This window comes from Salvelinus namaycush, chromosome 6 (genome assembly GCF_016432855.1).
Source record: "Salvelinus namaycush isolate Seneca chromosome 6, SaNama_1.0, whole genome shotgun sequence".
NCBI classification, from domain to species: domain Eukaryota; kingdom Metazoa; phylum Chordata; class Actinopteri; order Salmoniformes; family Salmonidae; genus Salvelinus; species Salvelinus namaycush.
In genome coordinates this window covers 40,405,944-40,415,158 of record NC_052312.1, presented here as the reverse complement: position 1 = coordinate 40,415,158, position 9,215 = coordinate 40,405,944, and positions in this window count along the sequence as shown.

Below are 9,215 nucleotides of genomic sequence, written 5' to 3'. Positions count from 1 at the left end.
AATGCCTACCCAAAGGGCCTGCCACCCCTCACATCCAGTTCAAGTTTAATCAACTGAAATCACAGATCTACACCCTACATCCATATAAGACTCCACAAGCTGAGATCCATTGTACACTCAATGTAACGGATACTGATGATTGCCCCTATACAGACGACTGGGACGAAAACATGATGCACCTGACTCCAACTATCAGGTGTTGCACCATTGTATGTGGCCCAGAGGGGGTGGCAGCACCGGTTATCCTACAACCACACCTGAAGACCTGGTACATGTTGGGTGAAGAATCTGCCCCTCATGTCACGCTCGCAGTGGGAAATGGTTTTGAAGCAAGAAGTCTGGGCCCCATGATCAGGCGTGCATCCAAACTGAACTGGGAACCCACCTCAACACCAGGCATACACAAGGCCACATCTGAAAATATGTGGAGATTCCTGGCCCCAGACACCGAAGAACAATGCCTTCCTGAACGTTTACCCCTGCCAAGACACCATGGGAAACCATATACTGACCACCCCTCATCAAAAGCCCTGATCTCCACTATAGATGAAAATATTTGGACAACATCTCCTTTTGATGTGGGTCAGCTCCAAGTTACCCCAGTCACCATCACCCTACTGAACCCAAATCAGACACCTGTTTACCGAACACAATATCGCTTGAAACATGAACAGACTATGGGAATCAAGCCAACCATAGATGGCCTCCTGAAAACGCGAGTCATCTATCGCACTGTCTCTCCATGGAACACGCCCATTTTGCCGGTCTTGAAAGCTGGTGGTGAAACATACCGGATGGTCCAAGACTTCCGAGCAGTAAATGACGTTACTGCACCCATCGACCTGCCTGTCCCTGACCCTCACATCACACTGAGCAATCTCTCACCCAAGCATCAGTACTTCACGGTAGTGGACCTGGCTAATGCTTTTTTCAGCATTCCTCTGGATGAAGCATCTCAACCACTCTTTGCGTTCACCTATGAACACCAACAGTACACGTACGCTGTTCTTCCACAGGGCTACAGGTGTTCCCCCGGAATCTTCAACCACATCTTGAAGACCCACCTGGCGGAATTGACAATCCCAGAAGGAGTGGTACTGATTCAGTATGTAGATGACCTCTTGCTTGGAGCTCCTACCTCTGATCTCTGCCTACAAATGACAAAAACTCTACTGGACTTCCTTGCTACCAAAGGATACAAGGTCAAGCTGAGCAAAGTACAGACCTGTCGAAGAACTGTGCTTTTCCTAGGAAGAGAAATCTCAGGAGACGGTGCTGGACTCTCCAAGTCACACAGAGACTCCATTCTCCATCACTCACGACCTATCACTGTCTCTGGGATGTTGTCTTTCCTAGGCTTGACGGGTTACAGCCGAACGCATATCCCTGACTATACAGCCAGAACGGAGCCACTGAGAGAAATAGTGCGTGATGCTGGACCCAGGAACCTCCATTCTCCCCTGGCCTGGACGCCTGAAGCGTCAACAGCTTTTGCACTCCTGAAAACTGATCTATCAGCGGCAGCAGCTTTGACTGCACCTGATTACAAGAACAAGTTCCATTTGGATGTTTCTGAAAAGGAAGGATTCACCTCGTCCGTCCTATTCCAGAAACAAGAGGGGGAGAGAAGGGTATTGATGTACCACTCCTCCAAACTTGACCACATTGAGGTAGGACAGACAACATGCTCCAGATACGTTGCTGCAGTAGCGAAAGCTATTGAAAAAACAGCTCACCTCGTGATGTGTCATCCATTGGAGATCCACACCCATCATGGCGTTGCTGCGTATCTGATGAGTAAAGAATTCACGTTCAGTGCTGAAAGAAAAACCAAGATCCAGAACAAATGCACTCAGTCACATATCACGTTTGTTAACACCGACAAAAATATGGCAGATGCACTCAACGCAGAAGAAGGACTGCCCCACTCTTGTGCTGAAAAAGCGGCACAAGAACTAAAACTGAGACCAGACCTGAAGAATGAACCACTGACCAATCCCGACCAATGGCTGTACACTGATGGCTGCTGTTACAAAGGAGAGGATGGTAACATTGCAGCTTATGCAGTGGTACAGCAACTACCAGACGGCTCACATGTCACCCTTGAATCGGCCATCATCCCTCAGCCAGCATCTGCCCAATTGGCAGAAATCATAGGATTGACACAGGCTCTCATTAGAGCAAAAGGAAAAACTGTAAACATCTACACAGACTCAGCTTATGCTCATGGAGCAATCCACACTGATGGACCACAATGGGTGAGAAGAAACTTTACAACAACAGGAAATCTCCCAATCAAACACAAGACACAGATGGAGAAACTGATAGCATCAGTTTCGTTACCAGAAAAGGTAGCCATCATGAAGTGCAAAGGACACCAGCAATTAAAAACTAGGGTCAGTGCAGGAAATGATGCAGCCGATAAAGCAGCCAAGAAGGCTGGAGGTTACACACCCAAACAGATGGTACTGCAACCACAGTTATCACAAACAGAGCTCTCCCAGCAAGACATAGTGGTGCTTCAACACTCAGCCGGACCCTATGAACACTCAGTCTGGGCACAGAAAGGGGCGACCAAAGGACCAGATGAACTCTGGAGATGTCACGACGGAAGACTGGTTGCCCCAGCAAAACTCTGTCCAGAACTCTTACGAGAAGCACATGGCCCCACACACGAAGGCAAACTGAAGACCCTTCAAAAGGTCTCGCACATCTGGTGGCACCCTTACATGAAAGAAATGACTAACTTATTTTGTGACGAATGCAACATTTGTGGCAGCCACAACTCAAAGAAACCATATCAAACACCGATGGGTTCATACCCAGTGCCGAATGCATGTTTTCAGGACATTAGCATAGATTACACCGATATGGGCGCAGATAATGTATCTAAAGGGAAACGATATCTCTTAGTTATGGTAGATAGGTTCTCCAAATGGGTAGAGGCAATACCAACAGCAAAAGAGGATGCCAGGTCAGTCATTAAGTGGCTACAAACAGAACTTATACCCAGGTATGGCATCCCACGACAAATCAGATCCGACAATGGGTCGCACTTCAGTAACAAACACCTGAGACAGGTGGAAGAAAGATTTGGCATAACGCACAGATTTGGATCTGTGTATAGGCCCCAATCTCAGGGCCTGGTGGAACGCTCAAATCAGACTTTGAAAGCTAAGATAGCAAAAGTGTGTGCAGGTTCGAAGTTGACATGGGTTGAAGCCCTGCCTCTGGCGTTGATGGCCATGAGAGCCTCACCAGGGGCAGGCACCCATCTCTCACCACATGAGATAATGACTGGAAGAGTCATGCCTGGTCCACCAAGAGAGGGAGGTCATATGCCCGCTCTTGATGTACAACAAATTGAAATGTCTGATTATGTGAAAATACTGACGAAACTCTCTGCAGCACTCTCTACCCAGGTTCGCAAGGTCCAAGAGGGGGAGCTGCAGAGAGACACGCCACCACTGAAGGTAAAAGTTGGTGACTGGGTGAGGGTTAAAGTCCACAAGAGAAAGTGGCTGGAACCCAGGTGGACTGGACCGTACGAAGTGAAGGAGGTTACTTCACACTCAGTTCAGGTCAAAGGTAAATCAGGCGCACCTTGGCACCACCTAACACATTGCACTCCAGCTCCAATTCCTTCCAGAACACTGACAGAAGTCAGAGCTGATTTGAGCGGCCTAAATTCGATTCCAAATGAAGACACTCCTGACTCAGGTGATGCGGCATCAAACTCCGCCACCCCTGAAAAAGGAACCTTGCCCAGTTAGAGGGACATTTCTCCCTCCCTGGGCAAGGCTAGGGATATCTGGCCTGTTATTTGTGATATTCCTACTGATAATTGGGGTGTCCCTGGGCACTTTCACATGGTTAATAGAACAACTATCACACCCTACCATATCACGCACACTTACCCCTACCCATATCCCAACCACCGTCCCTGACATCACTCCCTCCAATTATTCCCGTCCCAAACGAAGTATTGCACGTAGCACTGCACCCACAGACCAACAATGCACTCCAACAAAGGTCAGAAGCACCACCTTATGTGTACCCTCTAATGCAACCACCACCATTACACTGCCTTGGGGAGTATTGGGAAATGCTAGGAATGGCCTGGGAGGGCATGCTCTGGAGAACACCAGATTTAACTGGTACATGACAAAAGGGGGGTTTCAGGAGTGGTCATGGAAGAATCTGGTCGCTGAGACTGGTCCTGACTGGTCCAGTTATTCATCAGGACAAGCAGTTTTTATCTGGCGACAAAGATTGTCGCTGACTAGGACTAGATTGCATAATTGGGGTCTATCACTGATTATCCGACCAGGTACTGGGACGGGTTGTCAGGATTTTATACTAGCACCACATGTAGATTCTAGCAAGGCTCAACTCTACTGGCCATTAAAAATCTGCATTACACAACAGGCTCAGCCCTCTGCTATTTCTGACCGGTTTACTGTGTCAGCATCTAAGGGGAAGGGTGAATGGGGTCCTATTATTTTGGTCACCACTCCTACCACCCCTGATGATACCATTCTTACTGCCACCGGAATCTCAGGTTTCTCTAACAATTGGCTTTTATTGACCGAACAAGCAGCTAACAGCTAACAAGCTGTGTCGTTTGCATGGGAGCTAGACCATTGCTCCGCATAGTCCCAGCCGCCATTACCGGAGACTGTCTAATGCCCCTTATGGACAAAGACAACCCACCTGAGAAGTGTTCACAGTGGGACGCTGTTTATCCGGTAGTCACCACTGTGGTCAAGAAACCGATATTCTCCTCTAGTGTGGCTAGAGCTAACTTCACATGCATAAACATGACAGGAGAAGGGACATTGTTGGGTAAGCTCCCTGCTGGTTGGTGCTTGTACACTCACATGCTCACGGCAATCTTTAAACCAGTGTCTAGAGCTGATGTGTGGTGGTGGTGTGGGGGAACTAGTCTGTTTGACAGACTTCCCCGCAATACCACTGGTACCTGTGCACTCGTAACTCTTCTGTTGCCCATCTCTGTTTACCCCATAGGCGTCCAAGATCTGCTCACCCGTATAAAAGCCCTGGGTCCTGAATATTGGCCTACCAGGACCAAGCGCACGGTGGGCCCTTCTGCTGGGGACCCAACTTACATTGATGCAATTGGCGTCCCCAGGGGGGTACCAGATGAGTATAAATTGGTTGACCAAGTAGCCGCGGGTTTTGAATCATCATTTTGCTGGTGGTGTACAGTTAATAAAAATGTGGACAGAATTAATTACATTCATTTTAATGTCCAGAAACTGGGCAATTGGACTCAACAAGGCTTCGAGGCGGTCCATGGCCAATTGGAAGCTACATCCCTGATGGCATTTCAAAATAGAATCGCGGTAGATATGTTGTTGGCTGAACGGGGGGGGGGGGGGGGGGGGGGGGGGGGTCTGTGCCATGTTTGGGGAGCAATGTTGTACTTTCATTCCCAATAACACAGCAACTGATGGTAGTCTTACTGTTGCCCTAGAGGGTCTTCGTACACTTAATGGGAAGATGAAGCACCACTCCGGGGTTGACACCTCTATGTGGGACTCCTGGATGGATGCGTTTGGTAAATATAAGACCCTGATCTCCTCTGTCCTAGTGTCCGTTGCTGTTTTTGTGGCTATCCTAACCCTGTGCGGTTGTTGCTGTATTCCTTGCGCTCGCACATTAGCCACTAGATTGATTACCACTGCCATTACCCCTATGCCCAAGGACCAGGCCCATATGTACCCGCTTTTGGAGGTTGAGGACCCTAATGAGGCCTTTGCACCTTTTCAGGAACCCCTCCCTCCTGACTTCTCCTCTTGGCCACTCCAGGTGTAGTTCTTGGAGTGGTCTCCTTTTTGTCCTTGCTCATTTACCTCGCCCCACTGCATACTTAAGGGGGCTTCTTGTTTTCGTTATATCCTTATTTTGGTCTCTGCTATTGTTCACGTCTAATAGACGTGAAGAGGGGGATTTGTCATATATACATATATTCATATACCTAGCCCCAGACAGTAACTGCAAGTTGCAGTTTCACTTATCTCATGACATACACACACACACACCTCACTCCATCTCTACTGGTCGGGTGCCAAGAGCAGAGGACTCTGCTGTGCACCAATGGGGCTACTGCTATTGGCCAGAGCAGACCCGCCTCCAACTCTACAGGACCAGTCAGAAATCAACACGAAGAGACTCCACCTACATTGTTCCATGTATAAAAACTGCTGTAAACTCTGACTAAGGCCTCTTTTCAGCTGACTCTTTCCGAGCCATATGACAAGGTCCGTGTCACGTTAAACTACAAGGCAAGATATCTTTGACTTTAATAAACTGCCTTTTGCTATACTTGATACCACTCTGTCCAGTGTCCATGATTTGGTCTCGCTCTCCAGTAAATGAAACACCAACAAGGTCCAGACGGAACTGGCCTGTCAAGACGACAATCTCACCTTGGAGGCACTCATTGCAATGGCCATCCGTCTGGATAACCTACTTCTTGAGCGCCGGTCCTCTCATCATTTCTCTCCCTCCCTCAGTGAATACTCGGGATCAGAGCCAGAACCCGTGGAGGTAGGGTTCACTCGTCTCCCCGCTGCGGAGTGCACAGACGGATACAGCTGGGGTGCTGTCTGTACGGTGGACAAGGAGGGCATGAGGTCCAGAGGTGTCTGGCATGTCCAAATTTGGGATCCACAAGAGCAGAGAGATGGTCATGTGAGGCTCCAGCACCTAGGGCAGGAGTGAGTATTCCATCTTCATCAGGCCCTTTTTGGTGTCATTACACTAGCTGACTGTCCCTCATGTACTGTCAACAGCGTTAGTGGATTCCGGTGCCGCTGGGAACTTTATTGACCAGACCCTTGCCTCCTCTCTTAACATCAACTCATATCCGCTCTCCTCTCCTTTCCCGATTTAAGACCTGGATAGTCGGCCTCTTGGGTCCAGAACCGTCACCCACATCACTCAACCACTCACCCTCACCGTGTAGTCCACTCATCAGGAAAACATCCCCTTCATCACCAGTTCACAAGATAATTCTCGGTCTCCCTTGGCTTCAACGCCATAACCATATCATTTCATGGTAAAGGATGAGAATCACAGACTGGGCACTTTTCTTCACCAGGTTCGACTTCACGCTGACCTATCGCCCAGGTTCCAAGAACATCAAGGCCGATGCCTTGTCCTGTATCTACGATTCGGGATAGGGTCCTGTCCAGAGTGCACCTATAATCCCATCCTCCCAAGTCGTAGGTCCAGTGGCCTGGGACACAGAGAGGGAGCCCACAGCCCTGAACTGTCCTCCTGAGCGCATCTACGTTCCCACAGGGACAAGGAATCGACTGCTGACCTAGGCACACACAGCTGTTGTCGCTGGACATCCAGGTATTTCTCGCACTATCCACTCCATCGCTGAGAAGTACTGGCGCAGGAAGTAACTCATTATGTCAACTCCTGTTCCATATGTGCCTTAACCAAGTCCCCCCGGAATGCAGCAGCAGGGATGCTCCTGCCGCTTCCCATGCCTCAGCGACCCTAGTCTCATCTATCCATTGACTTTGTAACCGATCTCCTCTCTGACGGTTTCACCACCATTCTGGTGGTAGTGGATAGATTTTCTAAGTCATGTTGTTTAATCCCTCTTCCTGGTTTCCCCACTGCTCTCCAGGTCACTGAGGCACTCTTCCAGCAGGTCTTCCGGCATTATGGCCTTCCGGAGGACATCGTCTCTGACCGTGGCCCCCAATTCACATCACAAGTATGGAGGGCCTTCATGGAGAAGGTCACGGTCAGCCTCACTTCCCTGAGGAGTCACTGTCAGGACCGGCAGGGTGAGTGGGCACGATTTGTTCCATGGGCAGAGTTTGCCCAGAACTCGCTGCGTCACTCCTCCACTGGGTTGACCCCCCTTCCAGTGTGTTCTGGGTTTTCAGCCGGCCCTAGCCTCGTGGACTCCCCGCCAGACTTAAGCTCCTGCAGTTGACGAGTGGTTGTGGTGCGCAGAAGTGTGGAGAGACGCTCACGTGAGACTCCAGCGCGCCGTCCATCGTCAAAAAGAACAGGCAGACTGCCACCGCAATGAGACCCCTGTGTTCCACCCTGGGGATCGCATCTGGCTCTCTACCAGGAACCTCCCACTCCGCTTGCCCTGCAAGAAACTGAGCCCGTTTTGTTGGGCCGTTCAAGGTTCTCCGGAGGGTCAACGAGGTGACATATAGGTTACAACTGCCCAGTCACTACCGTATCTCACCCTCGTTTCATGTCTCCCTTCTCAGGCCGGTGGTTCCTGGTCCCCTAGCTGATGCTGTCCTCCACGACAGCCCACCCCCACCCCCCGGACATCGAGGGCAGTCCGGCATATGCTGTCAGATCTCTGCTGGACTCCCTGCGCCGTGGGGGTCGGCTCCAGTATCTGGTGGACTGGGAGAGATATGGCCCCCGAGGAGCGGTGTTGGGTTCCGGTGGAGGACATTCTGGATCCCAACATCATCCGTGATTTCCACCTTCGCTGTCTGGATTGACCCGCACCTCGTCCCCGGGGTCGTCCTCCTGGTCGGCATCGTCCTGCGGCAGGAGCCGTGCGTCTCTCCTTTCTGGGGAGGTTCCCATTGTTTGGAAGGCAGCCACGGTTTGTCCTTTATTTAAAGGGGGAGATCAAGCTGATCCTAACTGTTATAGGCCTATTTCTATTTTGCCCTGTTAACTTTTCACGCCTCTCAACCCCGGAGCCGGGATCACCCCCCACCCCCCCCACACTGATTAACATCGCTCGCATAGCGTCACAATTAAATAGTAGCATCTAAATATCATTAAATCACAAGTCCAAGACACCAAATGAAAGATACAGATCTTGTGAATAAAGCCACCATTTCAGATTTTTAAAATGTTTTACAGGGAAGACAAAATATGTAAATCTATTAGCTAACCACGTTAGCAAAAGACACCACTTTTCTAACTCCATCAGTTTCTTACTCCATCAGGTGCTATCACCAATTCGGCCAAATAAAGATATTGATAGCCACTAACCAAGAAAAAACCTCATCAGATGACAGTCTGATAACATATTTATTGTATAGGATAGGTTTTGTTAGAAAAATGTGCATATTTCAGGTAGAAATCATAGTTTACAATTGCACCCACCATCACAACTCGACTAGAATAAATACAGAGAGCAACGTGTATTACCTAATTACTAATCATAAAACATTTCTTAA